The 26,238-nt window shown below is 42.3% G+C and overlaps 1 protein-coding gene and 5 non-coding genes across 6 annotated transcripts in view; 1 reads left to right on the top strand and 5 right to left on the bottom strand.

Moving 5' to 3' along the window:
• Nucleotides 1-685: 685 nt before the first annotated feature.
• Nucleotides 686-826, bottom strand: LOC147324991 (U4 spliceosomal RNA). The gene has a single exon (XR_015130654.1). It is a non-coding gene; the product is annotated as a U4 spliceosomal RNA (small nuclear RNA).
• Nucleotides 827-1,360: 534 nt separating this feature from the next.
• LOC147324990 (U4 spliceosomal RNA) lies at nucleotides 1,361-1,501 on the bottom strand. Its single transcript, XR_015130652.1, has one exon. It is a non-coding gene; the product is annotated as a U4 spliceosomal RNA (small nuclear RNA).
• A 534-nt stretch (nucleotides 1,502-2,035) lies between these two features.
• LOC147324989 (U4 spliceosomal RNA) lies at nucleotides 2,036-2,176 on the bottom strand. The gene has a single exon (XR_015130651.1). It is a non-coding gene; the product is annotated as a U4 spliceosomal RNA (small nuclear RNA).
• Nucleotides 2,177-2,896: 720 nt separating this feature from the next.
• LOC147324988 (U4 spliceosomal RNA) lies at nucleotides 2,897-3,037 on the bottom strand. Its single transcript, XR_015130650.1, has one exon. It is a non-coding gene; the product is annotated as a U4 spliceosomal RNA (small nuclear RNA).
• Nucleotides 3,038-3,632: 595 nt separating this feature from the next.
• LOC147324987 (U4 spliceosomal RNA) lies at nucleotides 3,633-3,773 on the bottom strand. Its single transcript, XR_015130653.1, has one exon. It is a non-coding gene; the product is annotated as a U4 spliceosomal RNA (small nuclear RNA).
• A 7,496-nt stretch (nucleotides 3,774-11,269) lies between these two features.
• plxnb2b (plexin b2b) overlaps nucleotides 11,270-26,238 on the top strand; it is a 144,318-nt gene continuing 129,349 nt past the window's right edge. The window contains exon 1 of the mRNA XM_086299213.1: nucleotides 11,270-11,971. The gene's annotated coding sequence lies outside the window, so the exon portion shown is untranslated. The remainder of the gene's footprint in view (nucleotides 11,972-26,238) is intronic.

Raw genomic sequence — 26,238 nt, 5'->3', positions numbered from 1 at the left:
GACCCCTGCTGGTCTGGTAGCTTCACTGCATTGTACACACGGGTGATTAAAAATGCATTAAAAATCCATGTATAAGAATTTACAGTATGTCACTACAAGAGAGCAGAGTTTTGAGTTCTCAATGAATATATCTAAAAGAAAAAGATTTCCAGTGTTAACAGTAAAGACATACAGCAACTGTCAACAAAAACTATCCAGCCATGGTCTGAGTAAACCCCATCACTCAGGTCACTAACGCACACACTCTATTCAGACCATTCAGACTGTTAAGCTGTTGTCTGTAGTCTGTCTGTGTTTAAGTAAGGTAATATAAGTGGCTATATTTTTAAAATAAAACTGACCTTAAAAATGTATCTTTAGCTTTCAAGCTCTGATTGTATTTTACAAGCCAATTAACTTTTTTTAATGTATTTTAAAAGTAAAATTGAGTTAAGAAAAAAAAAGTTTGTTTCAAGCTCTGGTTATACAACCTTACAGTGCAATATTTTCTCTTTTATGACTTCAGTAATATATGAAGGCAAGGGTGAGAATAACACACTGTCCTTTCTTTATAGTACCCTAACATAGATGGCAACATAGTCTGGAAACTACAATATAGACGCTAATGACACACAACTCAAAAAATTACACTGACCTCATGTAACTCTTTCTAACTAGCAAGATCTCACTTTAAACAGAAGATAAGTCTCCTTAGAGACCGTCAAAAATTGCCATTGCCGACTATATTTCAAGTCGTCAAGGCGGGGTATTGGGTAAAGTTTTCAACTAGCAATAATCGCGCCTCGGATAAACCTCATAGGCTACAATACTGCCACTGCGCAAAGCTGAGGAGCTACTTCGCCGACAGGGTAGTCTCTCTGGGCCCTACACCTTTCTGTTAGGGTTTTAACCGTGGGCGTAGCTTTAACATGCACGATTTATAGAGCTGTAATTAAACGTATATATAGCTATAAGCAATATTAGTTGCACAGAATATCCAAAATAAAAAATATACATAAAAATCCTTGCAAATGACAATGTTTTGATCATGAACAAAACACAAAAAGCGCTCATTGTAATCCAAAACAACATCATCACGTGTGAATGCACGTGATGGCTTGTTATCAATGCGTGTAAAATCACGGGCAACCCGCCTGAGTAACTAAATAGCAACAACAAAAACACGCCAACAAAAATTATAAATACAAGTACTGGAGATAACTTGTAACCGGAAGTGACGTGCCCTGGTACGTCACTTTAGGGCTCCCGCATTCACCCAGAAAGTTTTAACCGTGCCATTCTCGAAGTATTCCACACATTTATAGCAATACAACAGTGGTGAATGTGTTTAATTCGAGTTCATTTTTAACAAGAAGATAAGTCTCCTTAGAGACCGTCAAAAATTGCCATTGCCGACTATATTTCAAGTCGTCAAGGCGGGGTATTGGGTAAAGTTTTCAACTAGCAATAATCGCGCCTCGGATAAACCTCATAGGCTACGATACTGCCACTGCGCAAAGCTGAAGATCTAGTCCGCCGACAGGGTAGTCTCTCTGGGCCCTACACCTTTCTGTTAGGGTTTTAACCGTGGGCGTGGCTTTAACATGCACGATTTATAGAGCTGTAATTAGACGCATGTATAGCTATAAACAATATTAGTTGCACAGAATATCCAAAATAAAAAATATACATAAAAATCCTTGCAAATGACAATGTTTTGATCATGAACAAAACACAAAAAGCGCTCATTGTAATCCAAAACAACATCATCACGTGTGAATGCACGTGATGGCTTGTTATCAATGCGTGTAAAATCACGGGCAACCCGCCTGAGTAACTAAATAGCAACAACAAAAACACGCCAACAAAAATTATAAATACAAGTACTGGAGATAACTTGTAACCGGAAGTGACGTGCCCTGGTACGTCACTTTAGGGCTCCCGCATTCACCCAGAAAGTTTTAACCGTGCCATTCTCGAAGTATTCCACACATTTATAGCAATACAACAGTGGTGAATGTGTTTAATTCGAGTTCATTTTTAACAAGAAGATAAGTCTCCTTAGAGACCGTCAAAAATTGCCATTGCCGACTATATTTCAAGTCGTCAAGGCGGGGTATTGGGTAAAGTTTTCAACTAGCAATAATCGCGCCTCGGATAAACCTCATAGGCTACGATACTGCCACTGCGCAAAGCTGAAGATCTAGTCCGCCGACAGGGTAGTCTCTCTGGGCCCTACACCTTTCTGTTAGGGTTTTAACCGTGGGCGTGGCTTTAACATGCACGATTTATAGAGCTGTAATTAGACGCATGTATAGCTATAAACAATATTAGTTGCACAGAATATCCAAAATAAAAAATATACATAAAAATCCTTGCAAATGACAATGTTTTGATCATGAACAAAACACAAAAAGCGCTCATTGTAATCCAAAACAACATCATCACGTGTGAATGCACGTGATGGCTTGTTATCGATGCGTGTAAAATCACGGGCAAACCGCCTGAGTAACTAAATAGCAACAACAAAAATTATAAATACAAGTACTGGAAATAACTTGTAACCGGAAGTGACGTGCCCCGGTGCGTCACTTTAGGGCTCCTGTATTCAGCCAGAAAGTTTTAACCGTGCCATTTCAAAAACTGAGAGGATAGCCAATGATGCAAACTTATACAACACACAGAACATAAGATATTAAGTACGAATTAAAACTGCGATTCACACATTTGCTCAACAAAATATGAATAAATAAGGCATCATACTCTTCGTTATTAAACGCGAACACCGTAGCCCACAATAAAACCATTTTCATACTTTTAACTACCAGCTAGCTTCTCGAAGTATTCCACACATTTATAGTAAGAAAACAGTAGTGAATGTGTTTGATTAGAATTCATTTTTAAACAAGAAAACTAGTCTCCTTAGAGACCGTCAAAAATTGCCATTGCCGACTATATTTCAAGTCGTCAAGGCGGGGTATTGGGTAAAGTTTTCAACTAGCAATAATCGCGCCTCGGATAAACCTCATAGGCTACGATACTGCCACTGCGCAAAGCTGAAGAACTAGTCCGCCGACAGGGTAGTCTCTCTGGGCCCTACATGTCTCTATCATGGTTGTAGGAGTGGGTGTGGTTTATAATTCAAAAGACTAAAACTGTAGAAATGTAGCCGATATCATTTACCACGAACTCACGCAAATGAACACAAACACACAAACACGAGAAAGCTGGGATTATACTGATGCAAAACACACCGAAGCGTTCCCCTTATCCTAAACAATGAACTGGCGGGGCTGGCAAGGTAGTGTTGAATGTAACTGCGGTTAAATACCCAGGGGGCTTATCAGTGTGAATAAAGTCAAATATAAATATAAATGTTAAAAAAAAAGATGAATTAAGAGAATTTACTTTTAAGCGCAGCGGATATATATATGATAATTAAGCGCTATGGATTTAAAAAAGGAAATGACGTAGTCTACGGTACGTCTATCAATGTGGGCTCGGGAACTGAGCAGTTCTCAAAATCATCACAATAAACCAACAGTATAGCTCGCTAACCTTTCAACATGAGCTAGTTAAAGATTATAAACACTTAATATAACTAACTAATTTTCTTTAAAATTCAGAACATTTAAGTTGTACAATAAAAGAAGTCTCCGTAGAGACCGTCAAAAATTGCCATTGCCGACTATATTTCAAGTCGTCAAGGCGGGGTATTGGGTAAAGTTTTCAACTAGCAATAATCGCGCCTCGGATAAACCTCATAGGCTACGATACTGCCACTGCGCAAAGCTAACCTCCACTCAGCACAAGCAGAGGGGCCATTTCGCTGCATGCGATCCTTAGTTATGGTGCTATCGTTCATGTTTTTGTTTTGATAATTTTACGGTCCCTTGATCACAATCACAATCGTTCACTTGTCCACCGCCGATGTTTGCCGAAGTATGCACCATTGGTTGTTTAAAATTATTTAGAAATTGTTACCAAGCCGCAGTGCATCATGGGACATTCAATCCTCCACTGTCGTTTCAGCCCCGCCCTGTCCTTCATTTAGAGCTTCACGCTGCCCAGAAAATGCTTACACGCAAATAACACACCAAATAGCTGTTTTTTTTATTGTTTTTTAAATTAACATTTTACCACGGTTGGCAGCTTCCTTCGATAGTCAACGCTTCAAACGTCCAGTGGGTTCAACAACGTTATTATAAAACACCACCAGATGTCAGTATAGGCACGAATACGCCTGCTTAGGTTTCAGCGAAGGCCTACATTACTGAAAAAATAATACGAATAAATAATAATAAATAATTAAATACACAGGAAGGCCTGCGTGTATCTCCTAATTCCAAAATACATGTAAAATACTGTAGGCTTCAGATGCTATGTCTATTAACTACTGGTTAGTTGAAATCGCATGTAGACCGCAGATTTCAGTTTGTGTTGGCCTGACTGACGCCACCTGACCATCACACGGTTATTTATTACCGTCCAAATACGTTTAACATTATCACGAGGGGATGAACGAGCAAAACAACTAGTGAAAGTGAATGAAGTCTGCAGACATAGATGCTAAACAAAGCTCAACAAAGCTCAAGGCCCACCCTGAAACACACTGAAACTGGTGTTTCTCACCTGCATCCTCCTGCTCGTCGTCTGCCGAAAAATTAAATTTAAAATGGGAGGAGGGAACAAATTTGGCAGTCATTATAGTGTTATATATAAATAAATAAAAACTAAGTCGAGCACTCAAGGTAAAGTAATTTCCTAATTTCCTTTTTCCAATTCCAGTTGAAACGATGCACTCCCTGGTGATCCTCGGTAAAACTAAGTGGAAGGAATGAAAAATGACCAGACCGGAAATTGATTAAACACCTCCCCATCGCCATCACCACCCTTGTGGGGGTTTTTTTAAGTAAAGATATGTGAGTGTGTAATGGATTGGCTTTCATATTGCTTTAAACAAATTCCATATTTGCAGAAGGGCCATTAATTTTCCACTGATCCAGAGACTATTTTAGACTGTCATCTCTGGAAGCATGGGGCTTTGAATATTTATATCCCTGAGAAAGTTCTAAATACGTAAACTGCACTGTTGTTAGCAGTGTTAGAGTTCAAAATAAGTACCAACTCAACCTGCCGCTGGTTTAAATCCTTCTTTTAAATTAATGCATGAGTAACAATGATCAAATTATATAATATGTGATACTAACACTCACAAGGGATGCACTGCATTGAGTACTTTTCAGTTTTAATACTTTAAGTCCATTTACGTGACAAAACTAATGCACAAAATTCACTCTACAAAGCACAGGTTTGGGGATAAAGACTTAATTCTTGGGCATATTTGATCATCAGTATAGCTCAAAAGCTTAAGTGCAGAGTTTTAATGAAGCTCCCTTGAGTATGAGTTGAAGAAGCAACACTATTCTTTGTTTCATCAGTTTTGAAACCCTCTCAGTGTCGACCACCGGAAGACAGGGTGCTGAAAATCATGAGGTGTATCTCATGCTGTATGTGTATTTTTCATCAGGTTATTAGCCCCTCATAATGGCGCGTACTTTGCACGCTGTGTGTCTGACGCAGTAATTTCACTGTGTGGATATTAGAGGCCTTTTTCACTTGTTGTGAAGCTTCAGTAGGATAATGCAGGTGCTTTTGGGTGCTCAGCAGATAAGCACTGGCGTGCCAGGTGTTAAAGCTGCCTGGGCTGACACATTAGACAGGGATTTTTTCTACTGCCAGAATGTCAGGCCAATGAGGCTCATAGAGGTAGGCTTGGATCACTGTCAGGGACAGGTAAGTACGCAGATAAGGGGATTACACCATGTTTGTGCCAAGTAATCTCAAATGAATCCTGCCAGCCTCTGTTTCATCCTCACCTGCAAAGCTCAAATTTGTCTTTTCTCATCCCAAGAAATACATTAGACGAACAAAGTTCAATTCACAAGATGATCCTTTTAACCTGGCTTTAAATGAATTTGAGGACACGCCGGGCTATGGTCACTTAACAACTGTGACAGTAATAATCTCTTCTAATTCTCTGAGGCACCTGATTGCTTTTTTTGGTATTAGTATAGTCCCTTTTATCACCAGCTCTGCCCAGTCAAGCAACGTGTGGGTTTTATAATCACCTGGACTGTGTAATAAAATGAGATCTGGCTTGGTGGTCCCTCGCTGCAAGGCTTAAACTTGACCTGTTGAACAAATAGGAGTCTGTGAGAGTAGCTGAAAGTCCCTTTGGGCTGTGGCTCTCCCCCGCTGGTAGGCAGACTGATGAAAATAGAGTGTACCAGATGGCTTAGCTGTTTCCACCGTTCAGCACAGGCTGCTCGGCAGCCCACATAAAAAACATGGCATCCAAAAGGGGCTCAGTGGAAAGCCCATAGCCTTCAACAAGCTGAGAGCTATTTTCCTCCTGAACCACCAATCACAAGGCTCATAAAAGAGGAGGAAAAAAATCGCTGTCACATTCAAGTCATGATCTAATCTGTCTTGCACCATGTAGAGCAGCTTGTAGTATTTTAAGAAACGCTGTTTTGGTTTGAGAAAATGAAAGATTTCCAGTCAAATCCACTCTGTGTATGCACCAAGCGGGCTTATCCAGCTTTTTTCACAAAGTGCAGCTTACTCTTTTTATTCCCACATTTCCAGACGCTGTCAAGGACAAGGCAGCTCTTGGATTCTCTGATCAGAGTCTCAACAGGAAACAGGCAGGACACACATATAAGTGCAACCGGTGGATTTATGCATTTGTTTACTTACAAGAGTACGGCTGGACGTAAAGAGGCCATTGTGTAATCTGGTCTGTGTCACATCAGCCTGGTTAAGGACATTTATTAATGCTAAAACTCCCTCTATTAGCTCTCAGAGTGAGGCCACCTGGACCATACAGGATGAGCTGAGCGAGCTGTGATTAGATTGCGATATGAGCAGAAGGAGAAGGAAAACAATGACATTTTTCTTGGGTAAAATGACAGTTCGGCTGGTCTGAAGGGGCATCTGATAACACAAGACAAATGTTTCTTACTATGCCTTTTAGGTTCTGCAAAGACACCTTCAGCATTGCAGTTTCACTTCCGTAGATCAGTAAGTTTACATGATACACATTAACTGTACATATCTATATATTCAACCACATCAGCCTCCTTTAAATATTGTGTTTTTCTGTCTCTCTGACACACACACATGCAAAATAAAAACACACACACACACATGCTTGCAGACTGTTCACACCAACCCACACACTGCTGCCACCCTGCTATTCCCAGCTTGTGGTTATTCCCAGACTGAGTCAGAACAGCACCATAAGCCTGTCTATCCCTTTTATACCAAACCTGATGTCTCCCTGTCGCACATGCTTTTTGCAAAGGATGTGAGCCCTGCAAACAGTAGCCACAGCTCGGTTTACTCGCACGCTCGCCCCTTTTTTAATTACTTGTAAGTCACGCTGACAGCTGGAGATGCACTTTGCTAAGTCAGGAAGCCATTCATATCAAAGTGCAGCCTATGCTTTAAAAAACCCTTCCCCTGTCTCCCAGTCGAGTCTCTCTTCACACCTTTATCAATCACCACCATGACAAGATCCTGTGTCTGTGAACTGCTCCATCTGTTGTCTCTCCGTCTTTACGCTAGCAAGCGTCTTTACGCTTGCTACAACAGTATGTCTGCCAACCTTCACCTGGTGATAAAGGGAATAGCAAAACTGAAAGATAGTGACAATACACCTACACAGCGAGAGCACCGGGGCACAATTATGTGAACGTACAGGATGTTTTAACATCCTTATTCTTTACTGAAGAGATGATTGCGATGCACGCACACTGATGCTCACGCGCCATTACAAAAAAAAAGGCCAGGACACTATTACAAATGATTGGTTGCATGGATTTTTGTGTGAAAGCCAAGATCAACTGTTTTGTGTTATTTACCAACTGTGAAAGACTTACACAGTTTCATCTGTGGGACTCTCGTGGTTTCTAGTGAGGAATATAGCCATATGAACTCCATATGCCATCTGTATGGGAGGAAACGGCGTGATAAGTCACACTGCAGTCAGTTTCCCTTAAACACAATAAACAATCCAAAAACAAGACACAGTGCCTTCTGTGCAATGTGGATTCATTACATTCATTATATCACACCTATATTACTACTGTGGGTAAGAGACATGCATATGCATATATGAACTAAATGATGCCATTGTAGGAAAAACGTCAAACAAACAAAGCTACAACAGAGACAACACTAGTAATAATGAACTATTTGTGAGTTTTACCGGATTCTTTTTTGTCTTCATGTATGATTTGTACACAAAGACAAGTGCAAGATGTGTAATTCACAGTACTGCCATGGCTAAAACAATCAAACAAATTCACAAGCACTAACCAAACCCCCCACCCCATCCGTTTTCAGAATTAGGCCACCTGGACCATATCTGCAAAGAAACCCTCTTAAATAAGCATGCAACTACTGTATGGTGCAATATAAAGCATTGCCCAATAGGTTGACTTAGGTTATGCTCCTGCTATTTTCAGGTTATAAATTACTGATTAAAAACAATATAAGCCGCAGCCAACAGAGGGCAGTCTGTCCCCATGACAAACAGACTTTGAACTCTGAACCTTGAATGTAATATGACCACTATATCACTATGGACAGCCGAAACGCTGTACCATAAATTACATTGTATAATATGTTGATAGTAAAACGTTTTACTGCCAAGACCAGCTGAGGGACACCGCGTGACAAATGGCGGTGTTTGACACCAGCGTGATAACATATCATCACTATTCAAGCAACATAAAGGCGAGCTGCAGGAAGGTATGGGCGCATTGATCAAAATGTCATCACAGTCAGGCTATCTTAGCAAAACAAAGTGAACTTCTATTCCACTTCAGTGAATTTAGAAAGCCTTGACTTGGACTCTACAGAGATCCCCTGGGCCAGCATGTTCCACGACTCTCAGCAGCCTCATTACTCTTTAGACAAACAGATTTGGACATATTGAACTCAGACCCCAAACAAGCCAGCTCTACCCCCGCCACTTTCCACTCTCCCAGTCCGATGTGTGATTGGAAGGTGTTTGTCTCTCTCACTCCATCTCTGGGTGTCTGTTTCCTTGACACTTGTCTGGCTTGGCCTACTTTCTTCTTGATCTCATCAGTCAGTGTGAGGACCTGTGAAGGCCATCTCCCCCATCTTCGCCAGCTCTGTGCCTGTGTCAGCACTTAGGGACTGACTCACACCCCCACGCTGTCTCCACTCTTTTGCTCTGGGGCGAAGGCAGCACATCTCCTCGTTCAACAGACAGTCTCATTTGCATGCCCATAAATCACTCTCGGAGCTGACACGCAGCCACACAACAAGGCATGACACAGTGTCACAAAACTCAGTGCGCCAAATTGCAATGTTATGTGATATTAGGCTCCAAGGCAAAAAACCCCCAAAAAAAACACTGGGTATAACCTCTTGAGTGAAAAAGAGCCAATCAAGCTCAAAGAGCACTTAAAAACACATATGGCCCATATCTGAAATCAATGCTACTTTCAGTTCCTTGCTGCTTGCATGTCTGAAGAATCTGCAGAAACTCTGACTCGTATTTTGTTTTAAGTGATGAAAACATATTGCTGATTTAAAGGTTGCACAGAGTCACGGGCCAATGAGAGATTGTTTCACTATCTGGATTTAAGAGCTGCAAAGACGATGCTTCTCGTGATTAACGATTCACAGTCGAGGTACAGCGATCACACCACTAATTTGTGGTATAATGACTACTAATACAGCTCTTGTAAATTCACAGTCAAAACGGGGGCTTGGTGAATTATAAATAAACGACGAGTGGTTGCTTTTGGAAATATTTTTAAACCAAACAGAGTCCCTGGATTGCCTCCCTACATTAATCTGCATTCATTTGTATGGAGTGCTGGTGGATTATTTATGTCTCTGTTTTGTTGTTTATCGGGGTTAAAGGAGCAATTAACATAATTCATAATTCATCCACTTTAAATATACCAGTAAAGCACCTATTGTTTACGGCATTCTGACAGCTAATTTACAGTGACTGTCAGGTCGCTTTAAAGGAAGGCTTCCGCTGCCAATCATGACAGACAATGTCAGGGAAAACTTGCTGGGGGAATCTCACAGGATCAACAAATGCCAGCTCAACAGCAATGTGTCTTTCTCTGGAGACATGACAGGCCTCCTTGTCAACAGTTCTTCCCGAGAACTAGTGAAAACCCTTTCCAATGCAATATGTGGTGGAAGCTTTCCACAGCGATGCCTGTTGATTATCCTGGACGAATGGAAATGATGTACTTTTAAATGTGCACTGATTTAAAGGTGCTGAAAGACCCTGCAAACTGCTTGAGGGAAGGTGGAGTGCAAACCTGAGGAGTGCATGCCCTGCAGTTAAACACATATTAGGCTATGCTTCAACAAAAGCTGCTGTAATTGTAATTGAGTTAATAGAGTCTAGAGAATCTATTTTGAGACCCAAGAATAAATAAAATACAAATGTTATGGTTCAAGAGTTGGGTTGCTCCAGGAAGAATTTTGGATTCCTGACCTCAGTATTTCATAAATGCACCCCACGCCCACATAGTATTGTGACGGGAGTGGAAGAAAGCTAATGAAACAGTGTGAGTGATAACTATATTCCATTAAGCCGCCTCGGCTGCTGGGTCCTTTTATGGATCTATAACGGCTCAGTGCCACACCGTCATGGTTTACTGAGACGCCACAGTTAATAAATAAATAACCAAGACATTGCGTTGTTTTCTTGTAACCACCATTTCCTATCATGCATGCTGATGGGGAAGCCTTTATTATGTTATTTTGGTGGCAAAGATCAGCAGCATATAACTGCTTAAACAAAAATAAAATCTAAGTCATCTGTGGCTTCCACGTGGTTAGTTGTCTGTTGCTTTTGGGGAACTAATTTCCTCACTTGTGATGTGGCGGGAAAACTGCTGACAGATTCTGTCCCAATAAAGGCGATTTAACGTGGCGAGCTCTAACTAGACAGAACTGTGCGTGTGCCTGTGTAGTGTACCATACACCCGGGTGAGAATGGGATCAGTTGAAACCGAAACCTAATCGGCTGTTTTCCACACATTCCTAACAATTCTTTGCGAGCACTGCCTGGATTGACCTGGAACCGCCCCCGCAGACTGAGGAATCCGGACCACAATTTGGGAACCACAGTACGGCGGCAGGGGGGGCTTACCACACCGCTACCATCGCGCGGAAATATTTCGGTGCGTCAGAGAACAGACGATACAAGTTGCTCCGTTTTCCCTCCCCGCTACTTCCCGGCTGTTGTCTCCTCGTACAGTAGCTTCGCCGGCTGAGTGGAGTAGGAGGAGAAGGAGGAGGAGGCGAAGGAGAGAGAGAGGGGGGGTCAGACTACTTCCTTTTGCGATCCGAGCGACGTCTGTTCTCCGTTCAGTGCGCACTTCTCTCTCTTTCTCTTCCTCTCTCTCCCCGTTTCATCCCATTGCTTTTTTTCTGTATTTTTTTTTACTTCCCCATCCCTATGTACAACCTCCGCGTTTCCGGACGAGATGACTGTCAGAGCGAGCGCACGAGCGCATCCCACAGGTGTGTCGCTTGCCAACTGATCTGCAGCTACGAGACACTCACACCTGGAAACTAACCTACCATGTGACTCGGCACCTGGGCGTGGAGAAAGTCCCGAAATTCTAAGCAAAGACACTCTTTTGTTGAAGGAGTTGTTCGCGTCGTCTTTCAGCGGGAATTGACAATTCGTGTAACCAAGCAGTCCGGGTTTTGTTTTTCTTTTTTATACTACGGAATAGTGCCTTTCTGAAGCCCCCCCCCCCTCACAGGAGAGGCGAGTAAAATGTAAACTTGCTTACGGACGTCTTTCTCCTTTTTTGTATCGTTCAACCAGGAAGGAGGGGGTAGATTCTTCAGGATTTGGAGTATTCGCGTCTGTGCCACTGTCTTCGCTCTCTCTTTTCCCCCTTTCAAGGTGAGTTCCAGGGGGGGTGCTGGTGTATCCCCGTTAAAGCGGGGTTGGGACTGTTTGCTTCATAGTTCATAAACGCAGAGTCAATTTCAGACCCCGGTGCGTATGGAACCAAGTTTGGATATCTTATTATGCGCCCGATTGACGGAGCAGGGGAGCGTAAACCTTGTGCCAGGAACGCTGTTACGCTGATGTAACGCCGCTGTTCTTTGCTTGTTATTGTTTTAGTTATTATAACGTTTGTGGCTTAAAAATGTACTACAAAGAGAGTTAAACGGTGCTGTTTGGTTTTCCTAACATTCTAAAACAGTGTCCTTGACGCCGTCTTTTTACAGGGCTTTTCAAAATCTCATTACAGCCCGTAGTTGCATAGTTGTTGTTATGGCTGTCTGGGTGCCAACTTGCTCTACTTTTCTCAAACTCAACAGCTGATTGTTCTAGAAGACAAACCTCTGGGAGACATTCTTGTCTCGCAACCATGCATTTCACCTCAGCAGCGCTACGAGACGTCTGTCCCCACAGGCAGCTTCAGAGAGAAATGGGCATGCGAACTGTGTCCCTCACCTCTGGACACTAGGCTGTATATCAGCATGAGAGAGGACAGAAGTGGTAGTGAACTACGCCTTCTGTTTGTCTTTCTTTTCTTTTTTTTGCTTTCTGTCTTGTCTCTCTTGTGGAAAACAAGAAGGACAGAAGCACTATTCATGTCCCTGTTGAATCTCCTGTGTAGTTCTGTCAGTCTGTATCTCTCCGTCCCTGGCGCAGACCTCAACAGACCACTGTACTGCCTTGTTGCCTTTCTAAATAGTGCTTTTATTAACAGCCCTTGCCATCCTCTGACCCCTCTTTGTGGAGAGGTCTACTGTATGTAGGATGCTCCATCGCCCTGGGGATTATTCTCATTAAATAACATTATACAAGCAGTCTCATAGTGGGAATGGATTAGTAGTGTGAGGGGAAACATGAAAGCAAGAAAGGTGGCTGTAGGTGGTAGTAAGTAGTGGTGGCTTGGAGGGATGTTACTGTAGAGCAGGGGTCAGCCTCCCAATACTCTGGCTGCACAGGGATAAATGCCATCTGCTCACATGGACACACACACAGGCAATTGAGAACCAAGCTGCTTCCTTGTCCTTTCCCCCCCTTTTATGCCACCATCTCTCTCTCTTCTTTCTTTCTCTCACTCTGTCCCACACTGCTTCATTCAGTGTTTATCTCCTCTGCTCTGAATAAATAGAGACACCTTATCTGCGCAGAGGAGAGCGGTGATAAATGTTTTCTCCTGCTCCCCGCAAGGGTGAAGAAGACAAGCGTACCACGCTTCTTCATCATAGATGCTCTTTTCAGGACAACTGAATAGGAAGACATTTCTCATTCAGGTCATGCTAGTGTTTCAGGATTCTGCAAAACAATCCCGAAAGCCGAATGCAAGCTCATACGCTGTAATAGGAAAGCGGGGAAAACAACAAGCAAAGCAAGCATTTCCGTGAGCCCGCTCTCACCCCTGCCTGACTTTTATGGGAAATATGCAGTTAGGTTTCAAAATGAAACTTTGCCATATAATCCACTGTGTGTATTTTTGGATCTGGTAAATAACCTCTGACCAGTTGAGAACTAGAGCTAGTGAATCACTGGGCAGTGAGCACTCGGCTGTAAAGCTCCTACGTGTTTTTGGTTGTGCTAAAGTTCATCCTGTAACTTCGTAGTGCTGCACAATTTTTGCTCATATCTCAAAACCATGTCGTCTCCTACATATACACCGGTTTGGCAATATTTTTGTGGTCAAATGAATTTAAACTAATCCACTGTGGGGGTTTTATGTTTCCTTTGCTCTGGATTACTGACTTCTGCCGTTTTCATTTTAAAAAATGAAACCATAATCTTTGTAAGCAACAGGCAATCCCATTTCTCCTCTATCTGCCACAAATTCACCCCTAAACCGATACTTGACATGTGTATATTCATCGCAAAAGGTTCATGTCAGTGTACTACCGCTAGTTAATCTTGTGTTTTCTGACCATAATAAATATAGTATGTCATCTGATTCATAATTTAAATGCCGTATTTGCTAGGCTTACTTTCACTTTTGAAAGGCATACTGTCAGATATTGTTTGCACAACATTTTTTTGTTTCCGAGTGGACTTTGTAAACTTACTGGTCATAAAATAGGTGTGGGATGCATGAGTACTTTGCTCCTCTCCCTTAACAGAAGTACAAATAGGTTTCAGGGGAGTGTGGGTAAATGTTTGAAGGGTGTGTCAGTTTGGCATTAGAGATTTCCTTCAGATTGGCGATAGGCTCGTCTTTTTATGTCCGAGGATTATCCCGTGATGAAGGGACGTCATGCTGAGGTGGATTTCTGATCTTATCACCACAGGGTTTTACAGTTGCCACCCCTGCCCTGGGATTCCACAGCCTTGTCCTAAACTATCTTCTCAGCAGCATTCCTGCCGTTACACCACCATCTTGACCTGATTTGCTGTTGTTTGTACTATGGAGGTCATATATGGCATTTGGTCCCAGTACCAATAAACCTCCTCTGCTTATACACATAAACACAACAGTGAGCTAGGACCACTTCAGCCTAAACCACGTGACACCAGCCTTTGCAAATACTGTTTTCTAAAACAGATGGACATCAAACTGGTTTTCCAGTCTTACTAACCACTCATTCACCCATTCATGGAGGGCTTTTTTTGCCTATGTCGTGCACAGTCATACACCACTTTGGAGCTCAATTACAGTACTGTGAAAAAGTATTTGACCCCTTGCTGATTTCTTAGCTTTTTGCATATTTCACAGTAAATACAAAATGCAGTTTATAAATGATTATTTCATTTATTAAGGGAAATAGGTTATCTAACCCTAACTGGAACTTTGTGGAAAAAAAATCCCCCCTAAACCTAATAAGTGGTTGTGCCACCCTTGGCAGCAAGAACTGCAGTCAAGCAATGGTAATAACTGCCAATAAGTCCTTGACATCACTGCCGAAGACTTTTGGTCCACTTCTCTTTGAAGACTTGTTTTAATTCATCCACACTGGAGGGTTTTTGAGCATTAGCGGCCTTTTTAAGGTCATGCCAAAGCATCTCATTCTGATTTAGTTCCGTACTTTCACTAGCCCACTCCAAAAGCATCTCTCTCTTTTTTTGAGCCATTCAGAGGTAGACTTGCATAACCCAACCTTGAGGGAACAAACTGATGACATTCTCCTTCAGGATTCTCTGGAGGACAGAATTCATGATTCCATCAATTACGGCTAGTCATCCTGTTCCTGATGCAGGAAAGCAGCCCCAGGCCGTCACACTACCACCTGACTGTTGGTATGATGTTCTTTTTATGAAGTGATGTGTTAGTTTTGTACCAGAGGAATACAAACCTTCCAAAAAGTTACATTTTTGTCTTATCAGTCCACTGAATATGTTCCCAAAAGTCTTCCTTATTAAGATGTGTTTTGGCAAATGTCTTTACGTTTTTGGGGTCTTTTTGGTCAGCAGGCATTTACTCCTTGGAAGTCTCCCTGTTTTGCCCAGTCTGTTTCTTATTGTTGAATCCTGAACTGTGACCTTAACTGAGACAAGTGAGGACCAGAGTTCTTTAGGTGGTGTTCAAGGTTCTTTTGTAACTTCCTGGATGACTTGTTGATGCAGTCTTGGAGTAATTTTGGTAGGCTGGCCATTCCTATGAAGTTTCACCAGTGTTCCAAGTTTTCACTGTTTGTGGATAATGGCTATCACAGTGGTCTACTGAAGTCCCCAAGTTGTAGAACCGACTTTGTAACCCTTATCAGACTGATAGATGTCACAGACTTTGTTCCTCAGCTGTTTCCTTAGATCGTGGCATGCTGTTGGAGATCTTTTACCCTACTTCACTTCGTAAGGTGACCTGATTCAACAGGTCTTACTGTATTCAGGCCTGGGTGTAGCTAAACTAAAACGAAACTTTAAAAAAATGTGCTAAATCAAAGTTAACGATTTAACAATTATTTAACTAATTTAACTATTGTTAATGTTTTTGATGATCAGAAACATTACATTCTAGCTTTTGGTTGTCCATGTCACTGATTGTCCAAATCAATCCCTATATATCACTTCAGATCTCATCACACCTGTTGGTGCGCATGCACTGTCATTTCACGGGTTCTTTTTATCTATAGGTACTCCAGTACCTGTGGCATCTTTAATGCCATCATGTTTTCCACAGCTTTGTATCAGCACGATACCAAAGCAATGTGACGTTCCGACTCAAATGAAACCCTCGCGACTCAGCCACATCCACTTAGAATTAAAAATAGCATAACAAACTTGCCAGGTGTGACAGTGGTAATTTTCATCCCTACTCCCTCAGCAGCAGGCTATGAGATGGGCTGTGTGGAGGAAGAAACCAAGGCGAGACAAAGCACTCATCTCCCTCAACAGAAAGTTCCCTGCAACGGTTTAAGCTGGTCTGCTTGCAGAGCAGTTCACAAATAAAGTGGTCATGTACAGCTCAGTGGGGTGTACTTTTACCACTATAACATTCATGACACTTTGTCAGCATGCTGTCTTTTAGCCCACGCCAACAACCGAACATACCATGCAGTCGGTTCTTGAGAAAATGTTTTCCTCAGTGCTGCTGCATACTTTCACTGGTTTCCCCCCCACTCCTGCCCTTTCTGCTCTTTCTCTGTCCTCACGTCCACCTTTTAAACATTGTGACTCTTCTTTCCCCTCTCTGTGCTCAGAGCATAAGAGGAATGTGATGAATATTGTAAACACACTCGCATTCCTGAAGGAGCTAAATTATTTGCATAGGGAGGGAGCTTCCTTTTTATTACTGAGTTAAGTGGTTTTGTTCAGGATGTTCTGCAGAAGAACTGAGATATCCCATCTTCTTTTGAGGGCAAGAGAGCAGAGGAGGAGAAGAGTGATGATGATGATGTATTCAGAGCTAAGCGAACACTTGAAAAAGTTAGCCCAGAGGAAATCATGATCTGCACTGCTGTTCAAAGGGCGTTTTTTGGGAACGAGTGTGGTATTGGCTGTCGGCGTCATCGCATGGATGAAGGCTGAACTCGGTGATGGATAGAGAACACAGATGTTTGCCTCGGTTTCTCCCTCCTCTCACCAGCTTCCCCTGTGGCACCTGAGCTGACTGGTTGAAACTGACACATAGTATCACAGAGGCTACTGATGTGCCTGCTTACTGGAAGCAAGTCAAACAACCCACCTATTTAGGCCGCTGGCAAAGGTTAACAACCACTGAGTCATTTTGCCTGACAGCCCAGAGGAGGGTATGTGAAAATTTATCACAAGTGATGAGATTCGTGGGTCACCTTGATTTATCTGAGCAAATGTGTTCACTTCACAGGTTTTGTATTGGCAGGAGAAAAGTGAGCAGCAATTTCATTTTTATTTTTTATTTTTTGCTTTGGTGCATATTGCTATGAAAAAAATAAACACTTTAGGTCGTGCCCGCTTCAGTCAGCTGGAACGTGAAAGGCCCACCTCCCTAGCCATTACGATGAAAAGACAAGTCATATCTCTCAGACTTTTAACACATCGAAGATGAGACGATGCTTAATTCCGCACAAATTGAGCCGTCTGTGCAGGATTTATCGGCCCATTGATAGATCTTTGTCGAGGAGATCTAGGTTTAAAAGAGGTTTGCAGAAATCTCTGACTAATAAAAACTATGTAGAGCTACAGTGGGGCAAAAAAGTATTTAGTCAGCCACCGATTGTGCAAGTTCCCCCACTTAAAATGATGACAGAGGTCAGTAATTTGCACCAGAGGTACACTTCAACTGTGAGAGACAGAATGTGAAAAAAAAATCCATGAATCCACATGGTAGGATTTGTAAAGAATTTATTCGTAAATCAGGGTGGAAAATAAGTATTTGGTCAATAACAAAAATACAACTCAATACTTTGTAACATAACCTTTGTTGGCAATAACAGAGGTCAAACGTTTACTATAGGTCTTTACCAGGTTTGCACACACAGTAGCTGGTATTTTGGCCCATTCCTGCATGCAGATCTTCTCGAGAGCAGTGATGTTTTGGGGCTGTCGCCGAGCAACACGGACTTTCAACTCCCGCCACAGATTTTCTATGGGGTTGAGGTCTGGAGACTGGCTAGGCCACTCCAGGACTTTCAAATGCTTCTTACGGAGCCATTCCTTTGTTGCCCGGGCGGTGTGTTTTGGATCATTGTCATGTTGGAAGACCCAGCCTCGTTTCATCTTCAAAGTTCTCACTGATGGAAGGAGGTTTTGGCTCAAAATCTCACGATACATGGCCCCATTCATTCTGTCCTTAACACGGATCAGTCGTCCTGTCCCCTTGGCAGAAAAACAGCCCCATAGCATGATGTTTCCACCCCCATGCTTCACAGTAGGTATGGTGTTCTTGGGATGCAACTCAGTATTCTTCTTCCTCCAAACACGACGAGTTGAGTTTATACCAAAAAGTTCTACTTTGGTTTCATCTGACCACATGACATTCTCCCAATCCTCTGCTGTATCATCCATGTGCTCTCTGGCAAACTTCAGACGGGCCTGGACATGCACTGGCTTCAGCAGCGGAACACGTCTGGCACTGCGGGATTTGATTCCCTGCCGTTGTAGTGTGTTACTGATGGTGACCTTTGTTACTTTGGTCCCAGCTCTCTGCAGGTCATTCACCAGGTCCCCCCGTGTGGTTCTGGGATCTTTGCTCACCGTTCTCATGATCATTTTGACCCCACGGGATGAGATCTTGCGTGGAGCCCCAGATCGAGGGAGATTATCAGTGGTCTTGTATGTCTTCCATTTTCTGATGATTGCTCCCACAGTTGATTTTTTCACACCAAGCTGCTTGCCTATTGTAGATTCACTCTTCCCAGTCTGGTGCAGCTCTACAATACTTTTCCTGGTGTCCTTCGAAAGCTCTTTGGTCTTGGCCATGGCGGAGTTTGGAGTCTGACTGTTTGAGGCTGTGGACAGGTGTCTTTTATACAGATGATGAGTTCAAACAGGTGCCATTCATACAGGTAACGAGTGGGGGACAGAAAAGCTTCTTACAGAAGACGTTACAGGTCTGTGAGAGCCAGAGATTTTCCTTGTTTGAGGTGACCAAATACTTATTTTCCACCCTGATTTACGAATAAATTCTTTACAAATCCTACCATGTGAATTCATGGATTTTTTTTTTTCACATTCTGTCTCTAACAGTTGAAGTGTACCTCTGGTGCAAATTACTGACCTCTGTCATCATTTTAAGTGGGGGAACTTGCACAATCGGTGGCTGACTAAATACTTTTTTGCCCCACTGTACTTATACCACCTGTACTGCATTTTCCCTGCACTTTTTGTTCCTGTCCGAGTTACTCTATGTGGAGTGCCATTTAATCCTAGCCGAGGCACCAGAGACTACAATTCATTTTTATCCAAGTGAGTCATTTCACAGTTAATCCTCAAACTGACCAATTTCCTCCTGCCAAGATCATTTTTAATTATCACCTCTGCTTTACAGCTAAAATGACGTCCTGCTGGTTTATGTTAATATGGTTGAGTGCAGGCCCTCTTTTTTTTTTTCTTTGTTTTTTCTTTTTGTTTTTTTGATCAAGTACACTGGGCGATTAATTAGGAAGAACTGAATGTGAGTGTCAGCCAGAAACGGTGGGTGTCAGATGCGTAAGGGGTCACTGCACTGGCAGCAGCTGCAGATGAAGGTCACACCAACCTGAGAGGGACGTGGGGGACCGTAATGTGGCAAACTGAGGAAGACCTAGAGGAATGGTGTGTGCCAGTGTAACTTTGTTAAAGAGATGAATGATCCGTCTGAATCTAAGGAACCCACCTGGAGAGCCTTTAAAAAAAATACACAGACTTCTTAATGAATTGGGGCTTTAAAAGAATTTGAAATTGGGCATATGTTTAAAAACATATTTTTTGTTACCAACAGTGGAAAAGTTGCTACTTAGATAAAGTAATGTAATACACTTTATAGCTTAAAAATAGTACTCATATATATAAAAATTTTTATTTTTTGATTGTTAAATCTCAAATATGCTCACCTTAGGAAGTGCTCAAGGTCATCTTACAATACAAAATCAACACCAAGAACAATAACGAGAGATTTAAAATCAAGGAATAACATGATTGTAGAACAAGACGGCTGTAGCTGATATGCTGATGAAAACAGATGGGTTCTGAGCTGTGATTTGAACCTGTGTCAACGAATCAAGCTGATGAGGGTGAAGTGGTAATAATTTCCAATGACGAGGTACAGCACAAGGGCTCTGGCACCCGTGGTGATAATTTCCAAGCAAGTAGGAGTCAGGAGAGCAGCTGAAGCCGAGTGTAGGGCACAGGAAGGGGTATAAGGGTGAAGGACGCTTGAAAGATACGAGGGTCCCAAGTCATTGAGAGCTTTAAAAGTGAGAAGCAGAGTCTTGATCCAGATACACTTGAGTAATGGGGATGCAATGAAGCTGGATGAGAATACGTGTGACGTGGTCAGCAGACTTGGTGTGGGTGTCGACTCTGTACCGTTTGGAGCCGATTAAAGAGCTTTTTTTTGTTTTGGGAGGGAACAGAGAGAATGGTCTTACAGGAATCCAAACTGTAGGTGACCAGGGAGTGGTCCAGGAGTTGTGCTGTGTTGAGAAGAAAAAAAGTGGCTAGTTGTTTACAGTGTTGGTCAAGTTACTTGAAAAAAGTAATCAGTAACTAATTACTGATTACTCCCCCAAAAAAGTAATCCCGTTACTTTACTGATTACTTATTTTCAAAAGTAATTAATTACTTAGTTACTTAGTTACTTTTTAAAAACACGATTTACAACCTGAAGAGGTGATAAAGTGATAGATCTTTCAGCCCAATTCTACTTTTTCTACATAATCCATCATACAAAATGTAATCAAATGGAAAAGTCTCTTTTTTTTAACTTGTTTTATCAGTTTTAATCTTTTAACTTTATGCATCAAGCAAAACATTTAATTATATGCAACATTCTCTGACTTGAATAAATTAGTTTAACATTTAAACCTATTTTCTACACATTCCAGCACATAAAATAAAATATTTTTTGTGTTTTCACTCACTCTTTCAAACAGATGCAAGTAAAACACAGCAGAAAATAAATAAAGTCAAAGACTCAGCGGTCCTTTTGCTCTATTTTCACCTGTAAAGCAGGAGCAGGGTAGGCGGAGGGTTACCCTTGTGTAGGTGTGCTGCGGTCAGTTGAAGAATCCGCGCGAGTGTCTCTGTGAGTTTCCCATCACGTCGTAGCTACTCGGTGCTTGCTCGGAAGTTTAGGGGTTTTTTTCGCTGTAAAAATAAGTTTTCTTCCCACGCACGATGGACGCTAATGTTTTTGTCACTTTTTATGGAATCAAACTCAAAGTAAGGTCAGTACTTCCACACTTTAAACGCTGCACGCTCATACTCTCTCCCGCACTCGATATATTATCCATTGTTGATCTGCACACAGCTGCTGTCACCAACGTCGCACTTGCTTACGTCACTGTCATGAGACATTCTCGCAAAAAAAATCACGGTTTTAGTAACGCAGTAACGCAGCGTTCCTACGGGAAAGTAACGGTAATCTAATGACTGATTTTGCAATAGTAATCCCTTACTTTACTCGTTACTTGAAAAAAGTAATCAGATTACAGTAACGCGTTACAAGTAACGCGTTACTGCCCATCTCTGGTTGTTTATGTCCTAGCCATAGTTGCTCAATGCTGTCACTTAGTTTTCCTTTCTGACAACACATTTAAAGTAAGGTGCATCCACTGCACACCACTCTCTCGCACAAACTAAGAGGATTGTTACATAAGCCTGCATAAAAAGTGAAGTCTAACAATTATGCAGATAACGTAATTGATTTTAATTCATAACTTTAATTAATAGCTGTGATTATTGAATTTAGGAACTGTATGTGTGTTGAATGTGTCATATTGTCACATTAAGAAAAAACATTATTACAATTATGCGCAACTGCATAATGTGTTGGCAACACCAGCCAGTGACATTAATACCAAACTAATAGATTTAATATGAAAAGTATTTGAAGGAAAAAATAAAAAAATTAATATATATATATATATATATATATATATATATATATATATATATATATATATATATATATAAAATACACATTTTATTGTCTGTTTTTTCAGATCACAAGCAACTCTTGTTTGTACATTTTAGAAACATCAGTATGCAATAGTGGAATAAATTCCCAAATTTTATCCAAAGGTATGTGCACTAAAATAGTATGAGAAACCATATGCTGCCCTTATTATCTCTGGCGTCTGCTGAAAACCTGCTGGCAGATGGAAGTGGGGTGGCAGCACTGCTGGAGGTTGGGTGTCTGTCCCTCGGTTGTCTGTTTCAGTCAAAATATGGAAAGAGGAGATGTTCCAAATACCTGTGCTTGTTAGTGTGAAGCTTGCAGGCCTTCTTTAACGCTTACTTGCCGCTGGCGGTTATGTCGTTTGAAATTACGATATAGTGCTAAACGAACAAAATAAAAAATATGATGGCGCGACCACATATCATTGTGCATCTTCCTATAAAATGTAGCATACTCACCAGAACGTTACATAAATACAGGCCATTGCATATATGTCTATACGTCTTCTGCACTGTCTAGGTCTAAATTCATAACCTTTTTCACAAAGGGCTGATGTGATGGAGGATACTGTAGGAGCAAGGTTATCTGCCTTTATTACATTTCATTTTGAAATGGTATTATGAAAATTAAATTCTTTTTTGGTCAGTATCATGTCCTTGTCTCTGTTAAATGAGGTGGGTATCTTGGCCTTTCAGCTGCCTATGATCCAAGAGGGACCTATTAAAATCTGTTCATACAGCAATTGTGAAAGTTGCTGTGAATCTCGTTAAATGCCACTGGCTCTGTTGCTTCTCATCTGTAAACTGACAGAGCGTTTTACTGTGGTAGCGGTCTCAGCAACAGCGGTAATAATGCTGCCAAAGATACTGCTGTAACCTTAGAGACTGACTTTTTTTTTTTTGTAGTGACCATTGGGTATTCAAATCTGTGTGTGATAGTCTGTGGTGTGATTTTTCTAAGGTAATCCTTTTTTCTTTTCTTTTTTTTTTTAATTTTATTGATCTGCCTGGGGAAATTAGCTACCCAGTGCAGCAGCAAAGCAATTCTGTGGGGGGGGGGGGGAGATGAGTAGAATACAAGCAGCAAAACAAATAAAAAAAAAAAAAAAGAACTTTTCTTTTAAATAGTTTGGATTTTTAGAGCGCATCACCATGAGTCAGGTCTTTACCTTGGTTTTGACCTTGTCACATTGAGGCATTCTGGTGGACTAAAATCAGACCTGCAGCAGTATGCGCTCCCCCCACTGGCTCTGTATACCATCACCTCCCGTCGGTTTGGTGAATGTATACAGGAACCTCAGTTGTTCCACATTCAGCCAACCGTGACCCATACGTTGGATCAGTTTAGAAGTACCCACTGCGATCACGTTTACAATTTCCTGTTAACACCCTCATCTCTCTTAGTTCTCTTTATTAGCAGTCTCTATCTGTTCTCTTGCTCTCCATAACTTTTCTCCCCCTCCCGTCGGATCGTAGTTTTTTTCAGCTCTCTTCTTTGTCTTCTCTTCGTCGGTGTGTCTGTCGTGCACGTGGTTATTAATCCTGGTGCTTCAAACCTGCCTGGGGCTCGGAGCTGTCTTCTGAAATGCAGATCTGTGGTAGTGTCATCATAGCTCTATGTCTTGGGTGTCTTCGCTTGCCCCCCAGCCTCGCTCTCCTATTCACGCAGCCACGATGACATGCATTATTCCTCACTGACTCATCTGGGCAGCCCCAAAACTTCCCAGTTTTGCCCCCCCCCCCGGAACTTATTCAGCCAAAAAAAAAAAAAGGATGTTGTTGGCTATTTTATGCTGGTGTCGGCATATCCCGTGAAGTGGTATCCATTTCCTGATTTGTTGTTGTGCAATATACAGTTAGTCAGACATGTGATGGTAGATGGTGAGAGCGGTAGCCACATATCCTTGTAAGAATGCCTAAATATTTACAAGCCCTCATAACACACTAACCTACCACTCAGCCTCCGATACGTTCAGCCCGAGCGTTTTTAAACTCAGTCCTGTGGTTACTTCCATCTGCTGTAACTACGTCTATTCCACATCCCTCCTGAGCTTATCCCACGTCAAGTCCCTCAATGAAGCTGGGTTCTTTAATTACGGTCATTAGCCAGAGTAGATCTGCTGCTGGGGTTACAGAACCTTACTACCAAGACCCTTGTCTCTTTCCTTGTTACACACTTAAACAACCTAATGCTGCTCTCTAGTGCGTTCTCCAAAAACAAGCTGCAGTCACACTGTTTACAAAAAACATTCAGCCAGATTGGCTCCCCAAATCACACAAGTCTCACCAGGAAAGATTTTTCCCCCCTTTTACTCCTGTCCTCTTTCATTTGGATATGGAGGAGCAGAGTGTAAAATTCCTGTAACAGATGGACGTGAGGTGGGGTGTAAGAGTCGCGGTCGCTTGTTTATTTGTAGACTGGTGCCGACTGCTACCGCGATCAGGCCCAAGTAGTCATTTAGCTACCGCTCTAGATCTCAGTAAGGATCGCTCTGTAGCCGTCCTTGTTTAAATCAGCAGCACACAACCGTTGACATGTCTCTCCATCTCTCTTAGCCTCAGTTTTTTTTTTTCTTATTATATTTTTACCCAGGTTCTGTTCTGTTTCATTCCCACTCCCTGTTTCTGTGAGCTGTCATCGAGCATTCCTCTGTGTCCTTTGTTTAATTAGTAGTACAGAGTTGGTAATGGAAAAAAAGAAAGTCACGTACCCACAGGGTTACTATGGCTCTTTCCACCTTCAGATGTACAGAAAACAAAACATTGTGTCTCCTGAGCATGTTCAAACTATGCATCTGTTCTTCACATGAGATATAAACAAACGAGTCCTCATCGCTGAAAACCAGTGAGATTATTAAATGTGGTATAATTAAAAGTGTATTTCTTACACTCAGGATGCTTAAGCTTTGTAAAAAGATGCACCACCAAAAAACCCCCAAACATCCTACCCCTGTCCAGTCCCTCATTTTATGCCTGCTCCACAGCCTTGTGATAGAACACAGTCCTTTTGCACCTCATGTTGGCCAATTCTGATGCTGATAACAGAGCACAGCCTAAGCTAGACCCTGTATTTTAGTGTATTATTCGGAGCAGCAGACCACCCTTGGTGCTCAGACAAATAAAAATCCCATTTCCTCTCTTTCCATTGGTAGTATTAAGAGCTGAGGATTGTGCTGTTGCCTGAGTGCCAATGAAAAAGCCACTCAGTGTGTGAGCAGTTAAAGCCCTCTCGGCACAGCAAGGATTGAGGCCTTCCTTCTGTATGCATCACCCCAGCCAGCTTGATCGATTCACTGTTTGCTCGGTCTTGTCTAAGTGCGAGCTCACACTGCCCACTCTGCCCACGGAAAATAATTCGGTCTTTGACCAGGGCTGCCTTCCTCCCCCTAGGCTTGCCCAGCACACACGCATCCGCACACATGCACAAATGTATACATGTATAGTGAGTCCACACACAGTCTGTCTTTCAGCCTCGGGGAGCCGGGCAGGCCAAGCATGGATCCATGAATTCCTCATAACACAATCTGTTGGCTGATCAATAATTCAATTCTATCTGTGAGCAAGCATGTCTGGATCCAATCTCACCTGCACCTCCCTTGGCCTTCCCTTAACAAGGTGGGTGCCGTGTCCTTGAGCTGGGCTCGGCTTATGTCTGTGTGGTTCCGTGTGCTCCTGTGTGTGCTGATTAGCTGGGCAGGCTTTCGTTAGTTCTCAGGCAGCGGTTGTTCTAGTTCATCGTTGTGTATCCGCTTCCTCTGTGCATGGGCGCACATGCGCGAGAGCCCTTGGCCATAGTGCATTACAGACCGTTCATTATTTCAACGTCGCTTGTGTCTTTGTGTGTCAATGTGAAACTGCCCAACTGTTAGCAAAGCTGATGTGTTTGTATGTGTGTGTGTGTGTGTGTGTGTGTGTGTGTGTGTGTGTTTGTCTGAGCTTATGCATGATCTGTCTTTCTCTCCAGGCGGCTAGACAAATCAAAGACATGGATCTCATTAAAAGGTATAGAGCCCGCGGAGAGGTCAGCGGCTAAGTTCTCTGATTAGTTGGATCCAGCGGGCTGCCTGGGTGTTGTGTTTGGCAGCAGGGGAGTCGGGAGGGGGGGACCCTCTCATTGACATGCCTCTCATCCTTCTCCAAGCCCACACCTGGCAGGTGCTGTGCTCAAC

Source organism: Aulonocara sp. 'chitande type north' Nkhata Bay, linkage group LG7 (assembly GCF_057382095.1).
Source record: "Aulonocara sp. 'chitande type north' Nkhata Bay isolate Kocher_YH1m ecotype deep benthic linkage group LG7, A_spYH_male_GT1.1, whole genome shotgun sequence".
Taxonomy (NCBI): Eukaryota; Metazoa; Chordata; class Actinopteri; order Cichliformes; family Cichlidae; genus Aulonocara; species Aulonocara sp. 'chitande type north' Nkhata Bay.
The sequence above is the reverse complement of the archived record's forward strand: the minus strand, read 5'-3'. Positions and strand labels throughout refer to the sequence as shown.